This window comes from Chlorocebus sabaeus, chromosome 7 (assembly GCF_047675955.1).
Source record: "Chlorocebus sabaeus isolate Y175 chromosome 7, mChlSab1.0.hap1, whole genome shotgun sequence".
Classification (NCBI taxonomy): domain Eukaryota; kingdom Metazoa; phylum Chordata; class Mammalia; order Primates; family Cercopithecidae; genus Chlorocebus; species Chlorocebus sabaeus.
In genome coordinates this window covers 11,770,540-11,789,935 of record NC_132910.1, presented here as the reverse complement: position 1 = coordinate 11,789,935, position 19,396 = coordinate 11,770,540, and the positions used below count along the sequence as shown (strand labels likewise).

Below are 19,396 nucleotides of genomic sequence, written 5' to 3'. Positions count from 1 at the left end.
CGCAAGCCAAGCATGCCCTACGTGCTGTACTCATGTTACTTTATTCAATTCTCACCTCTCAACACTCCTTTGAGGGAGGTAATATTATAAGCCTTGTTTTTTAAGATCAAGAAACTGAGACACAGAGAGGTTAAACACTTTGCTCCTGGTCATGTAACTAGTGATTGGCAGAGCTGGACTGAGCTTGGAGCCCAGGAAGTTTGGCTCTCCTCCCTGTCTCTAAGCACCATGTTCTGTTATCCCCATAGTCAGCCGTAAACTCCCTTTCTATGAGCAGAGAGGAAAGTTTACCTTTAAGAAAGTATAAGAATGTTGTGCTGCCTTAGTTTCTCCAAGATGTTCTGTCTTGAGAGGGAAAATGGATAAAATGCAACAGATGGCAGTAAACATTGGCATTATTAGCCTCCCCTTCCAGCAGGACCACCCCGATTTGCTAGCTGTGTGCCATTGACTTGTGTGCCGTCAGTCACCACGCACATTGTGTTATTGGTTCCTCATCAGAAACAAAACTGCCCATCCTCATCTGCCTGTGGGGACTGCTGAAATGCTTCCAAGAACAAAGACCTTACCTTCAAATCAATTTATTAAACAAATACTGATGTTGTGTCTGCTACATGCCAGCACTAGACTTGGTTCTGGGGATATGGATATTCATAAGGCATGGTTTTGCCATCTGGCACCACATAGTTTGGAGCAGGAGACAGATAAGTAAGGAGTGAGGAGTAAGATGACCAGGAGTTTGTCTCTTTGCACCCCAAGGCCGGATTCAAGGAGATGGATGCAAAGTTCTCGCAAGTTGGATGTGACCCAGAATCTTAGTAAACAGAACTGTAAGTTGTGGACTAGGGAAATTACCATATATGCCAAGGAAACTGTCCTGAGATGTACTAAACTATACTTCATTATAAACTCCCAACAGCAAGGAGAGGAAGTTATGACCCATATATGAACTGGCTGGACAAAGTTTTAATTTCAAAAGCACTTTCCACTGCTCCTTTATCAATACCACTGGCAAACATTTCCATGGAACATGTCTGCTATGCTTAAGTTTCATCAGGTTAACCTTGTAAATACAAATCTGTTCCTTGGTTTGGAATCCTGACATTTTGAGGAACGTGCCTCTTATTTTCCCATCATAGCTCACATATGCCACCAAGAAAGAAGAGAAGAAAGAAGATGACATTGGATGTGAACATGGAGGTGAAAGTTATGATGATGGAAGAGAAGCAGAAGCCATGAGAGCTAAAATTCCAGAAAAGAGGAGCAGAGCAGGCAGGGCTGGCTGGGACTGTGACGGGAAACACTCCAGGGTGCTGTGTCGGCCCTTGCTGCTGCCTAAATACATATTGTTCTACCGTTTACACTGAAGCCTATCAGGAATGAACTATTATTATGTCCACTTCATAGATGAGCAAACTGAAGCACACAGTGGATGACTTTTCTTAGGGAACATAATAAGCAAGTGGTGGAACCAGGATTCAAACCTAGAAATCTGTTTTGAGATCCTGGGCTAATAGCCACCCAGCACCACATTGCCTCTGCAAGTAAAGATGAGCTTTACAAGCTGCATATTATGACAGTGACAGCAGTGAGATAAGCACAGGTAAACACGAGGATGCTTGGCTGAAAATCAACTGAAATCATGAAATGGTCATGCTCTGTAGCGCTGGCTTCGTTTTTCTATCTGGGCAGTGGCTGTGATTTAGCCTGCCCTTGGAAGGTTCAGCTTCAAATTCAACTGAGTGCCACAGATGGCCAACTGTTTGGGTGGCAGGCAGGAGGCTTGGATCCTGGTGAATGGGACTTGGCTGTGACCAAGTCCACTGGCCATGAGCATGTCAGCCGAGGATTACTCCCTCTTTTCAGGCCAGAGGAGTCCACTGACAAAAAGTCCTCATGCACAAATCCTGCCAGGGCTCTCTGTCCAGGCAGGAAATGGAATTCAGTCCAGAGTTTCACGGTGCTGACTGAGGAGGGAGGGCTCTAAGGGAACCACAGGCTGATCAACACAGGAGAGGGAGGGGATATTTTCTAAGTGATTCAGTGAAGCTTGTCCTGACTTTTACTCCATTCCACACTCCCCAGAGTATCTTTCCTCTATGGTATAATAAGGCGCTACAGTCATTTAGATGTCTTCCTCCTCCAACTGCCTGTGATTCTAAAGTAGCAGACTGTACTTTCTTCACCTTAACATTTCTGGAGCCTGGGATGGTGTCTATCTAATCACAGGGATTCGAAAGTACCAATTACGTAAGTGGACAATTAAGGGATACATTTCTCTGTTAGTCCAAGAAGTGACATGTACAGCAAAACACCACTGTGTATTATGCAGATAAACTTTGTATTTTTTAGCAAACATTCTGCCTGGGTTCTTAGAGAGGAGAGAAGTAGGTGTGAGAAGAAGTGTAGACTGTTATACATGCAGCATGCATCCTACACGTGCGCGCGCGCGCGCACACACACACACACACAATTGTATTCATAATGTTTATTCCTATGCTGTTTTGGAATATGGGAGGGAGAATGTCACATCAGGTGATTGTGCTTTTGAATGTTCTCCAATTCAAGAAGGCTGCCATGCTTACAGTTTGCATAGTACCTTGTTCATTAAGACCCATAAATTAGCACTGTTTTAATTGATTCCCTAGAGGTAGTAAATAAAATGACACAAACTGACATCAAAGGGGGAGAAATAACACTAAGTAAGTGTCTGTCTTCTTCCCCTTAATGCCTGCTTTCTCCCTTCCTATATTGTGTGAGGTCTGACAACGCTCGACTTCATGCACTCCTTGGCCTGGCCTTCATTCGTTGAAGAAAGGACCAATACCCCAAACAGTTTCTAGGGCTCAGAGGGAGCCTCACCTCCTGTGTTTGGTCTCATGAGTTGCCAGGGCAGGCTGGGCATGCAAAAGGAGTAGGTATAATCAGATCGCAAACTAGGGGTGGCAATTTTGTTAATTATGGAAACACCTCTAATTGTGAAGTCAAAGTCTCTATCCCTTATTAAAGCAATTTCAGCCATTATGTGCAGGTGTTATTAGTCACCCTAGCTCACTGGTCTCTGGCCATAAACCAGGATGCTTTGGGAATGACAAGGAAGCTCATGTTTACTGAGGCCTGACTGGGCACAATCATGCTCTAGGGGCTTACACATGCAATCTTGCTCTATAATCCTGATAAATTGATATTGATTCTTCTATTTCTTCAGAGGAAAACACAGAGATTCGGAGAAGTTAGTTATCTTACTCTAGGTCACAGAGTTTGCAAGTAAATGGAGTTATCTTTAAACCCTTGTATTTGTAGCTGCAATGTGCATGTTCTTTCTAAAAAATTATGTTGTCATAATAACTTTTGTGATTTGACCACAGGAGAGTCAAAAGGGCTAGAGCTGCTCCTTAAATAGTTCCCCCTGTCTGCCTACCGATGCATGACTTTCACAAAAAAATTGATGACATGCATGAATAATTCAACGTTTATGTAAATCTGTATGTTACCTCTCAGCAATATTTGCATTCAAAGGGAGCCCTAATTGTGGAATAAAAATATTTGCCCCATATTTTAATGTTTTGTTTGCTGTTCTATCCCCAATGCCTAGAACTGTGCCTGTTGCATGGTAGAGGTTCAATACATCTTTATTGAATAAAGTAAAGCATTGTAAGTCATTATAGGCATTTTGGAAAATAATTTTGGTAATAGAGGAATGTAGAATTTGGGTGTCTTGTTTCCTGGAACGCTTGAAATAATGTGCCTTAGGCTCAGTCTACTCATAGATAAAACTGAATTTGTGTCTTTAAGCAGTGCTGAAAGGAACTTCAACAGCAAGCCCAAGACATAGACAGAAATATGCAAAAATTGAAGTAATTAAACATAAAAGAAAGAGTAACAGGAGGGAAATATGTAAGAGAGAAAATGGGAAAAGGATGCAGAACTGTGAAGAGCAAGATTATGTCACAGTGTTTCCACAGTCTGTCTATACTCTGCAAAGTTTATCATACTCTGCAAAATATCAGTCTTTTTTTGGGACAGTAGAGGACCCTGAAGGGTTAATGGGATGAGGTAAGGAAGCTGTAGGGCTTCCAGGATGCTATACTTTTAGGGAGTTGCTGCGTATGACCAGTAGAGGCCAAGAAGTCTCAGTCTCACAGGTGCCTTCCTCACCAGCTTCCTGGGGCAGCAATGGAGAGGGCTGTACCAGTGCTGGAATGGGTAAGAGATCTGTGAGAGAAGGGGATACTACTGATGATTTTGGAAGGCAATAGAGATTGATGGGAATTTGCAGTTAAATTATTGTAGTTCTTAAAGGTGACTTGGACAGAGTGTAGGCAAAAAGATTTCATTGTTTAGATCCAGTAGACTGTGAGTTCAATGAGGGCTGATTCTGATGGTAATTTTTTTTTAAGTTTTTAAAAAATGTAGTATTATTTTTTTTACATTGACAGATAAAATTGTATGTATTTACCATGTACAACATGATGTTTTGAAGTATACATACATTGTAGAATGACTAACTCTAGGTAATTAACACATGCATTATCTCACACAGTAATTTTTGTGGAGAGAATACTTTATGACCACTCTTGCATTTTTCAAGAATACAATATATTATTAACTACAGTCACCATGTTATACAGTAGATCTCTTGAACATACTCTTCCGGCTTAACTGAAAGTTGGATCCTTTGACAAAACATATTTTCAATTCCTCCTTCAACTCATAACCACCACAGCTTGTAACCACCAGTCTACTCTCTCTTTATATGAGATCAACATTTTTAGCTCCCACACGCAAATGTGATATTTGTCTTCCTGTGTCCAGCCTATTTCACTTTACATAATGTCCTCCAGATTCATCCATGTTGCTGCAAATGACAAGATTTTCTTCTTTTTAAAGGCTGAATAGTATTCCATTATGTATATATATCACATTTTCTTTATCAGTTCATTTACTGATGAACATTTAGGTTGATTCCATATCTTGGTTTTTATGAATAATTGCAATCAATTAGCTATAAATACATGAATTTATTTCTGGGCTATTGGTTCCATTGATCAATGCATCTGTTTTTATCTGTTTTATAAAAACCATGCTTTCTGGTTAATATAGTTTACGGTGTATTTTGAAGTCAGATTTTGTGATGCCTCTAGCTTTGTTCTTTTTCTCAAGATCGCTTTAGCTATTTCGGATCTTTGGTTTTTCCATAGGAATTTTAGGATTGTTTTTTCTATTTATGTGATTAACATCATTGGTATTTCTATAGGGATTGCATTGAATCTGCAGATCACTTTGGGTAGTATGAACTTTTTTTTAATTTAAAAACTTCTTTAATTATTAATTTTTGTATATATATAGTAGGTGTATTATTTATAGGATACATGAGATAGTTTGATACAGGCATACAATGTGTAATAAGCACATCAGGGTAAATGGGTTACCCATCACCTCAAGCATTTATCCTTTCTTTGTGTTTCATAAAATCTGATTATACTCTTTTAATTATTTTAAAGTGTGCAATAAATTATTGTTGACTGTAGTTGCCCTCTTGTGCTATCAAATACTAGATCTTATTTAGTCTAACTACATTTTTGTGCTCATTAATCATCCTCACTCTCTGCCCCCCTGCTTGGGTAGAATGAACATTAACAATATTAATATTACTTTTTTCAATCCACAAACACAGGAAATCTTTCCATTTATTTGTGTCTTCCTCGATTTTTTCATTAATGTTTTGTAATTTTTGGTGTACAGATCTTTCACCTTCTTGGATAAGTTTATTCCTAACTATTCTTTTAACTGTTATAAATGGGATTATTTTCTTGATTTCTTTTTCAGATAGCTTGCTATTATTGCATAGAAATGCCACTGATTTTTGTATGATAATTTTGTATCCTGCAACTTTACTGAATTTATTTATTAGTTCTAAAGTCTTTAAGGTTTTCTTTACATAAGAATATGCCATCTACAAAGAGAGATAATTTAATTTCATCCAATTTACTTTTTCAATTTGGATGGCTTTTATTTTTTTCTCTTGCCTAATTGCATTGGCTAGGAATTCTAATACTATACTTTGAGTACTAGTGACAAGAATGGGCATCTCAGTCTTTTTCCAGATCTTAGAGAAAAAGCTTCCAACTCTTCTCCACTGAGTATGAAATTAGCTGTGGGTTTGTCATATATGACCTTTATTCTGTTGAGGTACATTATTTCTATACCTAATTTGCTGAGAGATTTTTAATCATGAAAGAAAGTTGAATTTTGTCAAATTTTTTTTGAGATGGAGTCTCACTCTGTCACCAGGCTGGAGTGCAGTGGCTTGATCTTGGCTCACTGCAACCTCCACCTGTCAGGTTTAAGTGATTCTCCTGACTCAGCCTCTTGAGTAGCTGGGATTATAGGAGCCCACCACCATGCCCAGCCAGCTAATTTTTTTGTATTTTTAGCAGAGATGGGGTTTCACCATATTGGCCAGGCTGGTCTTGAACTCCTGACCTCAGGTAATCCGCCCGCCTTGGCCTCCCAGAGTGCTGGCATTACCGGTGTGAGCCACTGTGCCTGACCAGAATTTTGTCAAATGCTTTTTCTGCAGGTATTGAGATATTCATTTGGTTTTATCCATCATTCTGTTAATATAATGTATCACATTTATTGATTTACATGTGTTGAACCATCCTTGCATCCCTGGGATGAATCTCAATTGATGATGGTAAATGATATTTTTAATATTATGTTAAATTTGGTTTGCTAACACTTTCTTGAGGATTATTGCAGCTATATTCATCAGGGATATTGGTCTGTAGATTTTTTGTGTGTCTTTGGCTTTGGTATCAGGGTTATGCTGTTCTTGTAAAATAAATATGGACATACTTTTTCCTCTCCAGTTTTTTGGAAGAGTTTGAGAATAATTAGTATCAGTTCTTCATTAAATTTGATAGAATTCATCAGTGAAGCCACCAGGTCCTGGGCTCTTCTTTGATGGGAGAGTTTTGATGGCTGATTTAATTGCTTTACTTGTTATTGGTGTGTTAAGGTTTTTCACTTTTTCATAACTCAGTCTTGATTTTTTGTGTGCTTCAGAATGTATCTATTTCTTATAAGTTATCTCATTTGTTGATATATACTTTTTCATAATAGTCTCTTATGATCCTTTGTATTTCTATTGTGTCAATTGTAATGTCTACTTTTTATTTATGATTTTATTTATTTGAGTTTTCTCTCTTTATTTCTCAGCCTAGCTAAAAGGTTTGTTGATTGTGTTTCTTTTCTAAAAAACAATTCTTAGTTTTGTTGATTTTAAAAATTGTTTTTCTAGTTTCAATTTTATTTATTTCCATTCTAATCTTTATTATTTTTCTTCCTCCTTAAGTTTGGGTTTCATTTGTTTTTGTTTTCCTAGCTCCTTGAAGTACAATAGTAAATTGTTTATTTGAGATTTTTCTTCTTCATTATGTAGGCATTTATGGCTATAAACTTTTCACTTAGTACTATTGTTGTTGTATCTCATAGGTTTTGGTACGTTGTGTTTCCATTTTTGTTTGTCTCAAGAAGTTTTTTCTTTTCTCTTTTAATTTTTTTAATTGACCCATTGGTTGTTCAGAGGGTGTGCTGTTTAATTTCCACATATTGGATAATTTTCTGAAGTTCCTCCTGTTATTTAATTCTAGTTTTATATTATTGTGTTCTGAAAAAATACTTGATATAATTTCAATCTTCTTAAATTTGTTAATTTTTTTTGGCTTAATATATAATCTATCCTGGAGAATGTTCTGTATGCACTTGAGAAGAATATGTATTCTGCTGCTGTTGGATGGAATATTCTGTGTATGTATGTTAGGTCCATCTGATCCAGAATGTAATTTATTACAATATTTTCTTATGGATTTTCCATCTGGATGATCTGCACATTGCTGAAAGTGGGGAGTTGAAGTTTTTTACTATTATTGTATTGCAGTCTATCTTTTTCCTTTAGATCTATAAATATTTGCATTGTGAGTTTAGAAACTCAGATATCATGTCAGGTGCATATATATTTATAATTGTTATATCCTCTTGCCAAATTGACTCTTCTTATCATTATATAATGACCTTTTTACAGTTTTGACTTAAAGTTTATTTTATCTCATGTAAGTATAGCTACATTTGCTCTCTTTTGGTTCTCATATGCACAGAACATCTTTTTCCATCTCTTCACTTTCAGTTTGTATGTGTTCTTATAGGGGAAGATAAGTCTCTTGTCTCTTGTAAGCAGCATATAATTGTGGCCTTTTTTTCAACTCATCAGCTATTCTGTGTTTTAGTTGGAGGTTTTAATCCATTATGTTAAAAGTAATTCTTGATAAGTAAGAACTTACCACAATTTCGTCAATTGTGTTCTCATTGTTTAGTAGATCTTTGCTTCTTTCTTCCTCTTTGACTGTATTATTTTTTGGCTAAGTGATATTCTCTAGTGGTATGTTTTGTTTCTTTGATTTTAATGTTTTTGCCTATCTATTATGTTTTTGCTTTTGGTTATCATGAGACTTACAAGAACCATCTTATAGATGTATCAGGTTATTTTAAGCTGACACAAACATAACTTTGATCACACACAAAAAAGCTCTATACTTTGACACCATTTCCCACTCACATTTTCAAAATTTACATCCTTTTATATTGAATAACCCTTAAGAAATTCTTGTAGGTATTATTATTATTTTTTATGGCTTTGTTTTTTAACTTTCAAACTAAAGATAAAAGGAATTTACATACCACCATTACAGTTTTAGGTGTTTTTTTGGCATTTGATTGAGTGTTTACTTTTACCAGTGAGTTTATACTTTCAGATCTTTTTGTATTACTTATTAGTATCCTCTTCTTTCAGCCTGAAGAACTCTCTTGAGCATTTCTTGCAAGACAGTTCAGCTGGTAATGAACTCCCTCAGCTTTTGTTTGTCTGGGAAAGTCTTCATCTGTCTTTCATTTCTGAAGAACAGCCTTATAAGTACACTGTTCTTGGTTGCCAGTTTTTTTTCAAATCCTTCATAATTTTGAATACATCATCACACTTTATCCTGGCCTGTAAAGTTTCTGCTAAGAAGCTTGCTGCAAGCTGTGTTAGAACTTCTTATGAGCTATTTGCTTCTTTTGTTTTGCTACTTTCAGTATCCTCTCTTTGTCTTTATTTTTTGACAGTTTGATTACAATATGTCTTGGTGTATTGATTGAATCTAATTAAAGACTTTTGACCTACCTGTACCTGGATATTTAATTCTTTCTCCAAGTTTGAAAAGTTTTCTTCTACTGTTTCTATAAATAAGCTGTCTAATCCTTTATTTGTTTCTTCCCTTTCTTAAATTCCTATGACTTAAAAATTTGCTCTTTTGATACTGACTCATGAATCTCATAAGCTTTCTTCATTTCTTTTCATTCTTTTTTGCTCCTAAGATTGTATATTTTAAAATAATTGTCTTTTAGGTCATAGATTTTTCTTCTGTCTGATCAGTTCTATTATTGATGCTCTCTGTTGCACTGTTTATTTCATTCATTGTATTTTCAGCTCTATATTTTCAGTTTGCTTTTTTGAAAAATATTTAAATATCTCCATCAAAATGTAAGCCACTTATTGTTTTCCTCATATCATCAAATTGTTTCTCTGTATTTTCTTGAAGTTCATCAAGCTTCCTTATAAAGTTATTTTGATTCTTTGTTAAGCAGTCTATACAACTTTATTTCTTTATTTCAGTCAGTAGCAAATATTGCATTCATTTGATGATGTCATCCTACTCTGATTGTTCTTGATCCTTGTGGTTATGCATTGACATCTGTGCATGTGAAGAAGTAGGTACTTATTTCAGTTTTCACAGACTGGTTTTGACTGGAAAAGTTCTGTGGTAGGTGTAGTGCTGGCTGACTAGAAGCCTGGGGCAGCTGTGGCCAGTGTGGTGTTGCCAGAAACCTGGACCCATTATGGCAGGTGCAGGACTGGGGTGAGCCAGAAGCTGGAGGCCACTGAAGACTGCCTGCTGGTCAGGGCTGTCAGAACCGGGGCTGTTGACATCATCCAGGCAATGGTATAAGTGGGACATTGTAAAGCAAGCCTGAAGCCTAAGGCTGTGTGATCCTAGCTGGCACGGGGCTGGGTCTAGAGGCTCAGTCCATAGGTACCAGCCTTAAATATGATGCCATTATGGTCTTTCCTATGCTGGGTTCTTTGTGGCAGGCCCAATGTTGGGGTTTAAGGCAAAGTCTTATGCTCACTTCATTTTCTTTCCCGTAAATGGATGATATCTCTCTCTCTGCTGTGTTCTGCCTGAGATTGGAGGAGAAAAGAGATGGGTAACACAAAACTGTCTTTCCTACTTTCTTCAGTGTATCTTTTTTTATGGTGCTACAAACAGGCAGTATGATTTTTCACTTGGTTTCCTCTGTTCTTGTGAAGGTATGTTTTTACACGGATAGTTGTTGAAAAGCATGTTTTGGTTGGGGGAAGATTCCTAGAGAGTCCTACTCTGTCATCTTGCTCCATCCCTCTCTCTGATAATGAATTTTATGTGTCAACTTGACAGAATCACAGGGTAACCACATTAAACACTATTTCTGAGTGTTTATGTGAGGGCTTTATTGGATGAGATCAACATTTGATTCTGTGGACTCAGTAATGTAGATTGCCATCTCCAGTGTGGGTGAACATTGTCCAATTCATGGAGGAACTGAATAGAATAAAAGGTGGATAAAGGAGGAATTCTCCCCTTTATTTTTCTACCTCAGTGACTGAGTTGGGATGTCTCATCTCATCTCTTCCTGCCCTTGAACTGAGATTTATACATTGGCTCCCCTGGTTTTCAGGCCTCAGACTAAGACTGACTCTACTACTGGCTTTCCTGGTTTTTCACCTTGCAAATAGCAAATCATAGGACTACTCAGTTTTCATAATTGTTTAAGGAAATTTCTCCTAATAAATATATATATCTCCTACATTCTAATGACATCATCCCAGCAGTGGCGTTGGCTACAATTCTGTCAACCAAAATTAATCATCAAGTACATACTATAACATTGTCGAATAGAGGCAATATGCTCCACAGCAGATCTCTAGAACTAAGTCATCTTGCATAACTGTAACTTTATAGGAATTGAACAAGAAGTCCCCTTTTCTCCCTCCTCTCAACCCCTGGTAACCGTAGATCTATTCTTTGCTTTTATGCGTTTGATTATTTAGGTACCTCATATAAGTGGAATCAAGCTATATTTGCTCATATTTGACTGGTTTATTTCACTTAATGCAATATAATTTATGTTGTCACAAATGGCAGGATGGTTTTACACATATGGCACTATATGTGTATATCACTTTATCATATCCATTATCTATGGACTGACATTGAGAGAATATATCTCACATTTAAGTGCTCTTACTATATAAAAACACAAAATACAAACAAAAAAACAACAAAAACACTCAAACCACAAAGGAACATAAAGAAAATTTGGGAGAGATGGATGTATCTATTAACTTGATTGGGGTGGTGGTTTCATGAATGTATTCATGTGTCCAAGCTCATCAAATTGTACAATTAAATATTTTTGTATGTCAAGTATACCTCAATGAAGCTGTTTTTTCCCCCAAGAAAGTAATGTTTTCAATAGAAGGTGAGAAATTTAGTTCAGCTGTGTTCCAGAAAAAGACAAAGTATTTTGGTGAATAGATAAATCCCCACCACATCTTCTCCGTCTGTAACCAAGTACTTTTGCAGAAACACTCTTCTGTGTGTTTGCTCAGGTGGTAGTGCCAGAGCAAAATTCTCATGATTGATAGTCTGACTGTCTTGCTTTCTCAGGACCCAAGACAATTTTTAAAACCTTGATAATTATAAATAATGGTGCCTCCTGCTTCAAATAACTCTCAGCATCTCAGATGATTTTTACAGAGTTCCTGTTTACTTTGACAAAGTGGACTTTTCCTGGGTACAAGACAAAGTTTCAGACAGTTCCTCATTCAAAGTGGTCCCAGAAGTCAAGAGATTGGTGGATATTTTGGGACAGTACCCAGGTTTTATGAGTTTTCATTCTTTTATTAGTAGGCAGTAAGTATATCAGGTAAGAATTTACCTGACTTGGATTGGCCATGCAGTAAATGTTAGATCTAGGTTAGCCAATATCCTTATTGTCTTTAATTGATTTGAAAAAATAATCACTTTTTGTTCCTTCTGCTGATAGCAAGGATAATATTAGGCTGAGTATAAGCAGAATAGAAGCAATAGATTTTTATGAGAAAGGGAGGTGTACTAGTCCATTTTCGTGGTATCGATAAAGACATACCTGAGACTAGGAAGAAAAGGAGGTTTAATTGAACTTACAGTTCCACATGGCTGGGGAGGCCTCAGAATCATGGCAGGAGGTGAAAGGTGCTTCTTATATGGTGGTGGCAAGAGAAAATGAGGAAGATGCAAAAGTGGAAACCCCTGATAAAACCATCAGATCTTGTGAGACTTATCCACTACCACGAGAACAGTATGGGAGGAATTGCTCCCACGATTCAAATTATCTCCCAATGGGTCCCTCCCACAACACGTGGGAATTATGGGAGTACACTTCATGATGAGATTTTGGTGGGGCACAGAGCTAAACCACATCAGGAGGAGTTTTGAGAAAGAAGAAAACAATGTGTAAGCAAAGTGAAATAGAAGAGGAAGAAAAGGCCGAAAATGGAAGAAAAAACAATGAATGATGTAAGAGGAAGAGAACAGAGAAGTGATAAAAATTAGGTACAATACAAGACATTTCAATAACTGGAATGTTCCTAATAATATGGGATCCTATGGGCTGTATTTTTGTGCGCTACCTCTTCTTACCTTTATTGATATTCCTTTTTGCTTACTGCTGACTTATATATCATTTGGGAAGTCTTGAAGGATTACTTTTATTTTTGTAATCTACCTGATGACTGAAGTGAGAGTATTAATATATACATAAATAGTAAATGAGTTGTCCTAGGAATCTACTTAATTACTACCTGCCTATTGAAGGAACAGGCCTCAAAATAATAAGAGCCTTTTATGACAAACCCATAGCCAATATCATAGTGAACAGGCAAAAGCTGAAAGCATTCCCTTTGAAAACTGGCACAAGACAAGGATGTCTTCTCTCACCACTCCTATTCAACATAGTGTTGGAAGTTCTGACCAGGGCAATCAGGCAAGAGAAAGAAACAACGAGTATTCGAATAGGAACAGTGGAAGTCAAATTGACTTTGTTTGCAGATGATCTGATTCTATATCTATTGCCTCAGTCCCAAAGCTTCTTAAGCTGATAAACAATTTCAGCAAAGTCTCAGGATACAAAATCAATGTGCAAAAACCATAAGCATTCCTATGCACCAAAAGCAGACAAGCAGATAGCCAAATAATTAATGAACTCCCATTCACAATTCCTACAAAGAGAACAAAATACTTAGGAATAAAACTAACAAGAGGAGTGAAGGACCTTCTCAAGGAGAACTGCAAACCACTGTTCGAGGAAATCAGAGAGGACACAAACAAATGGAAAGCATTCCATGATTATGATAGGAAGACTCAATATCGTGAGAATGGCCACACTGCCCAAAGTAATGCTTTAATGCTTTTCCCATAAAAAAACCATTGACACTCTTCACGGAATTAGAAAAAACTATTTTAAAATTTACGTGGAACCAAAAAAGAGCACATATAGCCAAGATAATCCTAAGCAAAAAGAACAAAGCTGGAGGCATCACACTATCTGACTGCAAACTATACTACAAGTCTACAGTAACCAAATAGCATGGTACTGGTACAAAAACAGACACATAGACCAATGGAACAGAATAGAAAACACAGAAATAAGACTACACATCTACTACCACCCAATTTTTGACAAACCTGACAAAAATAAAATGGAGATACATGTACCATTCAGGACATAGGCATGGGCAAAAATTTCATGACCAAGACATCAGAAGCAATTGCAATGAAAGCAAATATTGACAAATGGGATCTAATTAAACTAAAGAGCTTCTGCACAGCAAAAGAAACTATCATCAGGTAGAACAGATAACCTACAGAATGGGAGAACATTTTTGCAACCCATTTATCTGGCAAAGTTCTACTATCTGGAATCTATGAGGAATTTAAACAAATTTACAAGAAAATAGCAAACAACTCCATTAAAAAGAGGGCAAAGGAAATGAACAGACACTTCTCAAAAGAAGACATTTATGCATCCAAGAAACATATGAAAAGAAGCTCAGCATGTGTATTAGTCTGTATTCATGCTGCTGATAAAGACATACCTGAGACTGGGAAGAAAAAGAGGTTTAATTGGACTTACAGTTCCACATGGCTGGGAGGTTTCAGAATCCTGTCAGAGGGCAAAGGGCACTTCTTACTAAAGAAAATGTGGTACATATACATCATGGAATACTATGCAACCATACAAAAGGATGAGATCATGTCCTTTGCAGGGACATGGATGGAGCTGGAAGCTGTTACCCTCAGAAAACTAAAGCAGGAACAGAAAACCAAACACCACATGTTCTTACTCATAAGTGGGAGCTGAACAATGAGAATACATATACACAGGGAGGGGAACAGCATTCACTGGGGCCTGTTGGGAGGGTGGTGGGAGGAGGGAGAGCATCAGGAAAAACAGCTAATGCATGCTGGGCTTAATACTTAGGTGACGGGTCAATAGGTGCAGCAAACCACTAGGACACACATTTACCTATGTAACAAACCTGCACATCCTGCAAGTGTACCCTGGAACTTAAAATAAAGTTAAATTTAAAAAATTACTATCTATCATTTTTCAGCATGAGCAAATGATAGCACAAATTTATACAGGTCACTTATTTGAATATCACTCATTAATCTAATTAACACCCACTCCTTCTTGGTCAGGTAGATAAAATATGCATTGTTATTTTAGCAGGAAATGGAAGCCCAAAGAAGAACAATATAGTGATGAAACTCACCACTTGACTGAGAAGTGGAGCTATTTATTTATTTAACAAAAGTTTATTGAGGTACTATTGTGTGGGAGATAATAGAAGGGATACAGAGAATAAATGATAATTACTTTCTTTAAGAGGGAGGTGACAAATGAATGTTCACTATATGCCAAGGACTATGCTAGGTATGTCCCATGCTTTTAATTCTCACACCCACCCTGCAAGGCAGAACTCTCACAATTTCTCAGATAAGGAAGGTCAGGGAATTTGTATAATCTGTCTATGGAGACAAAAGTAGTTAAGTGGAGAAGCTGGAATTTGAGCTCAGATGTCACTGGGTTCTGAGTTCAACTTTCTTCCATGATGTTGTTGCTTTTTATTGCAAAGAGCTCATCTTATACCTATAAAAACAGAATTAACAAATCAAGACCACCATTTATTTCCTTAGACCCACATGTTAATCAAATTAAGTGTCATTCCCTAAGCATTCTACATTCTCTTGTCTCATTATCTTTGCTCATGTCTTTTCCCAAGCTTAAAACGCCCTCCAATCACCACCATTTATTACAGTGCTGCCCATTTATTAAGACTCAGTTTAAAACCTATCTCATGAGGCTGAAACCTTCTCTCATTTTTCCAGCAGGAATGATTTCTCCCTCCTTAAAACTTGTATTTATCATGCAAGATAATTTGTTTAGTTGTTTTTGCATGTCTTATTGTGTCTTTGTAGTGGGTAATCTCAAGGACATCTCCCAGTGATCCCCATCTTCTATTGTTACACCTAGTATACTTACTGCAATCCTCTCTCCTTGAATGTGGGTTGGATTTATTGATCTAGTCTAAAGAACAGTATATGACAGAGGTTTTGGGATGTCACTTCTGACATTAGCTAACAGAAATGTTGTGGCTCCTGTATTGAGCACTCACTTTCACTTTCTTTTGGATTTTTTGCTCTGGAGAAAGGAAGTTGTCACATAGAGAGGTTCACGTGGCAAGGGATCATGGTGAGTGAGTGAGGAAGTAGATCCCTCCTAATTGAGCTTTCAGATGAGACTTCAGCTTTTTGACAGCTTGAATGCTACCTCATGAGAGACCTTGATACAGAGGCAGTCAGCTAACATGCAGCCAGATCCTGACCTACAGAAATTGTACAATTATAATAAATATTTGTTGTATTATATGACTACATTTTGGGGCAACTTATTATGAATCAACAGGTAGTCAATATAGTACTACTAGATAGCAAATGTCTTATAAGTTGGAGTCTCTTTCTTCTTTGTCTTTATCTGCATAATCAAGCAGGGCATTTTGCATTAGTGGCAGGAAGAAATACTCTCCCTCATGTTTATGATACTGGTGAGAAAAATTTGTAATAAAAAAAGATCTTATTAGAATTGATAACATCTCTCCTAGATAGCAAAGAAAGAGCTAGTCTCAATTACTATGGTGGCTCAGGGAAGGGCCAAAAACATCTAGTCCTGAAATACCAAGATTCTTGTTGCATAAAGGACAGCACCTCAAGACATGTTGATAGAAGAAATATCTTTTCTTCACAAACAATTAGATTTGATTATCCTCAGGGAAAAATTCTTGGTTACCTTGGCATGTGTTTGTTTATTAGATAAAGTAATGAGAAAACCAGTTAAAGTTCTCCCTGAGAGGGTGGAGGAAACAGAATTGTGGAAATATCTTTGCTTTTGCTCTTGGCACCAGATTTCACCTTTTCCCTTCTCCCTCCTTTTCTGTGTTTGCAACTAAGCATCTCAATTAACACCTCAATAAAACCTGGGGACTTTAGTGTTGAAGCCTCACGAGAAGCTACCAAGAATTCTCCTTTTTCCGGGGGAGTAGTGCAGTTTCCCAAGTGTGTTAGTTCATTTTGTGCTGCTATAACAGAATACCACAGACTGGATAATTCATAAACATTAAAATAGAAATTTATTTCTTACAGTTCTGGAGGATGAGAAGTACATGATCCAGGTGCCAGCATATTTGGTGTCTGGTGAGGGCTTGGTTTCCACTTTCAAGATGGTTCCTTGAATGCCGCATCCTCTGGAGAAAAGGAATGATTTTCCTCACCTGGCAGAGGAACAGAAGAGAGCAAACCCACTCTTAGAAGCTCTCCTTATAGTGACATTAAATCCATGCATTAGGATGGAGTCCTCATAACCTAAACACCACTTATGAGACGGCACCCAACTCTGTTCCATTGGGAATTAAGTTTCAACATGAGTTTTGGAGGGCACAAACATTCAAACCGTGGCACCATGGGAGGGAGTAAGATCATCAACCTAGCTTGATGAAGGGAGGGGATGCTTGAGATGAAAAAGTAGCTAAGAGATGGTAAATATCCCTGTAAGTCAGGGACTGCAAGCCCTCTTCCTCAGGGCACAAAGCAAAGGTGAATCTGAAGGAAAGTTACAACCACTGTTTCTTCTGGACCATCCCTCTTTTGAGAGTTACTTGGCCATTACACAAAGATTCTTCATATCTCCATTGAATCAGATAAACCTGGGCAGGTTAGGATAAAGGTACTCAGGAAGGTGTGACCACTATAATGTTTCCGAAGCATCTTGCAGGAGTCTTCAGGAGTAAGGTGGAAGACAGACTGTATCTTTGCTCCTTTTATTCTTCAATCCCCAACTCTGGGAATTATTAGAAGAATTCTTTTAGATTAGTGCTCAAATTCCTTATTTCATTGTAGACTTGTGGGTAACAGTTTCTGAACAGACTCCTTGCTGTCAGCACAGGAAGGACCTATGAGCTGACAGTGGCTCCAAACATTCCAAGGCACAAGGAAGACTGTGATTAAATCCCCCAATTTCTCTCTTTAGGTCAGTTGTCCCAAACCAGAGGCATTAGCACTTTTGGAATGTGCACCTCTAGAATGAGTATGTGGCAAGAATGACTTAAAAAATTAATTTCTTTATACGGTTTTGACTTAAGGTCTAAGTGTATCAGGGCATATCAAGAAGAGGTAAGAAAATTTATCTTTAAAAATTAACCTTAAAACTGCATTGATGAAAACCCTTATTTTATTTTGCCTTGTGAGTTTATTACCACTGCTGTAGCTCAAGTTCTCACGTAGGGTAAAGATATGTTCTGTTTTTTCCAATATGTTCTCATTTGTTTCCTGCCAATGTTTTTCACTATTATGAACATATTTGTTGTGTGTGTGTGTTTTAATTAAATCTGGCTTTGTCAGGCTAACAAGTTTCTCATTATTGGCAAATACAGAAATACTAATGTAATGTGCTATTTATTGACCATGGAAAGGTAAAGGATTAGATGTTTTGTACTGGCTTGTGGGGGACCTCAATTCATAACTTTCTGCCCCTTATGAAAATTATCTTAAAATTATCTTAAAATTAATTTTAAGATATTTTAAATATTATCTTAATTATTGTTGAATATTATATTAAAATTAATCACAGAAAAAAATTCAAAAAAAAGTTTAAAAAAGAGAGTGAGAAAAAGAAAAAATGCTACTCAACATATGTATTTAACCTAAATAAACACAGATTGAAGGAACAATCCAAAAGAATTATCTTCATTATTCTACAGCCAACAGTAAAGGCTTATATCCCATTATGGTAATGAGCAAACCTTTGAACTTTGCATTGTTCACTGCCAGGCATGAGCACTTAAGGCTTAGGCAAACAATGTTGTACAATTGCTTTAGGGAGTTGCTAGGATAATACCTCGGCTTGTGTTTCTGAGCAGGCTTGATCCTTGCTTCCTAGTCTGCATTTCTCAAAGCAGAGGCTGGAAAGGCATAACATCAAGATTCTGTCTGTGCTGCAGTAATTCCCCTTGTTGGTAAGCAGTGGATGGACATGGAGGCAGGTGATTTGTCCTGTCAAGTCTTGATAGTGCTATTAACTCTAAGTCTCTGCAAACCTTTTTGAGCTCATATTGAGAATATCCTAATACTGTGATGGAGTCTTAACTAAAACATGCAAGTTATCTAAACGTTTGAAAGGACCAACTGGGAAAAGTGTACCACAGGGGAAACCATAGTACTTTGGAGTTAGATGGCCTGGGTTTGAAACTTACCTAGAACAAATTATTCAACTTTCTGTTTTCCCCACTGCAATATGGGTGACATAATAGTATCATGTCCCATATGTCTGTGTCTGATGAAGAGCAAAATGCTCAGTAAGTAGAAATTTCTAAGGAGTTTCTATAAGATTGTTCCAATGACTAATTGAATATGTTTAGTTTTAAGGCTGAACTTCCTAGAAAATTTGATTGAAAATCTGATTGGATATATGTGGGTGTGTAGTTTTAATGAAAAATAATCAGCCAAAACCAATATTTGCCTTGATGGGTTGTAATGCTCTCTGCAAATACTTGATTTATTGCTTGGATTTATTGTTTATTAAATTACGACATTAGCTACATCTTTAATCTTAGAAATCCTTAGTTGGATTGAGAGGAGCAATGTGTCTCTCTGATTTT

General features: G+C 37.2%; 1 long non-coding RNA gene across 1 annotated transcript in view; it reads left to right on the top strand.

Moving 5' to 3' along the window:
• LOC119621077 (uncharacterized) overlaps nt 1–19,396 on the top strand; it is a 39,297-nt gene that overhangs the window by 17,814 nt on the left and 2,087 nt on the right. The window lies entirely within an intron of this gene.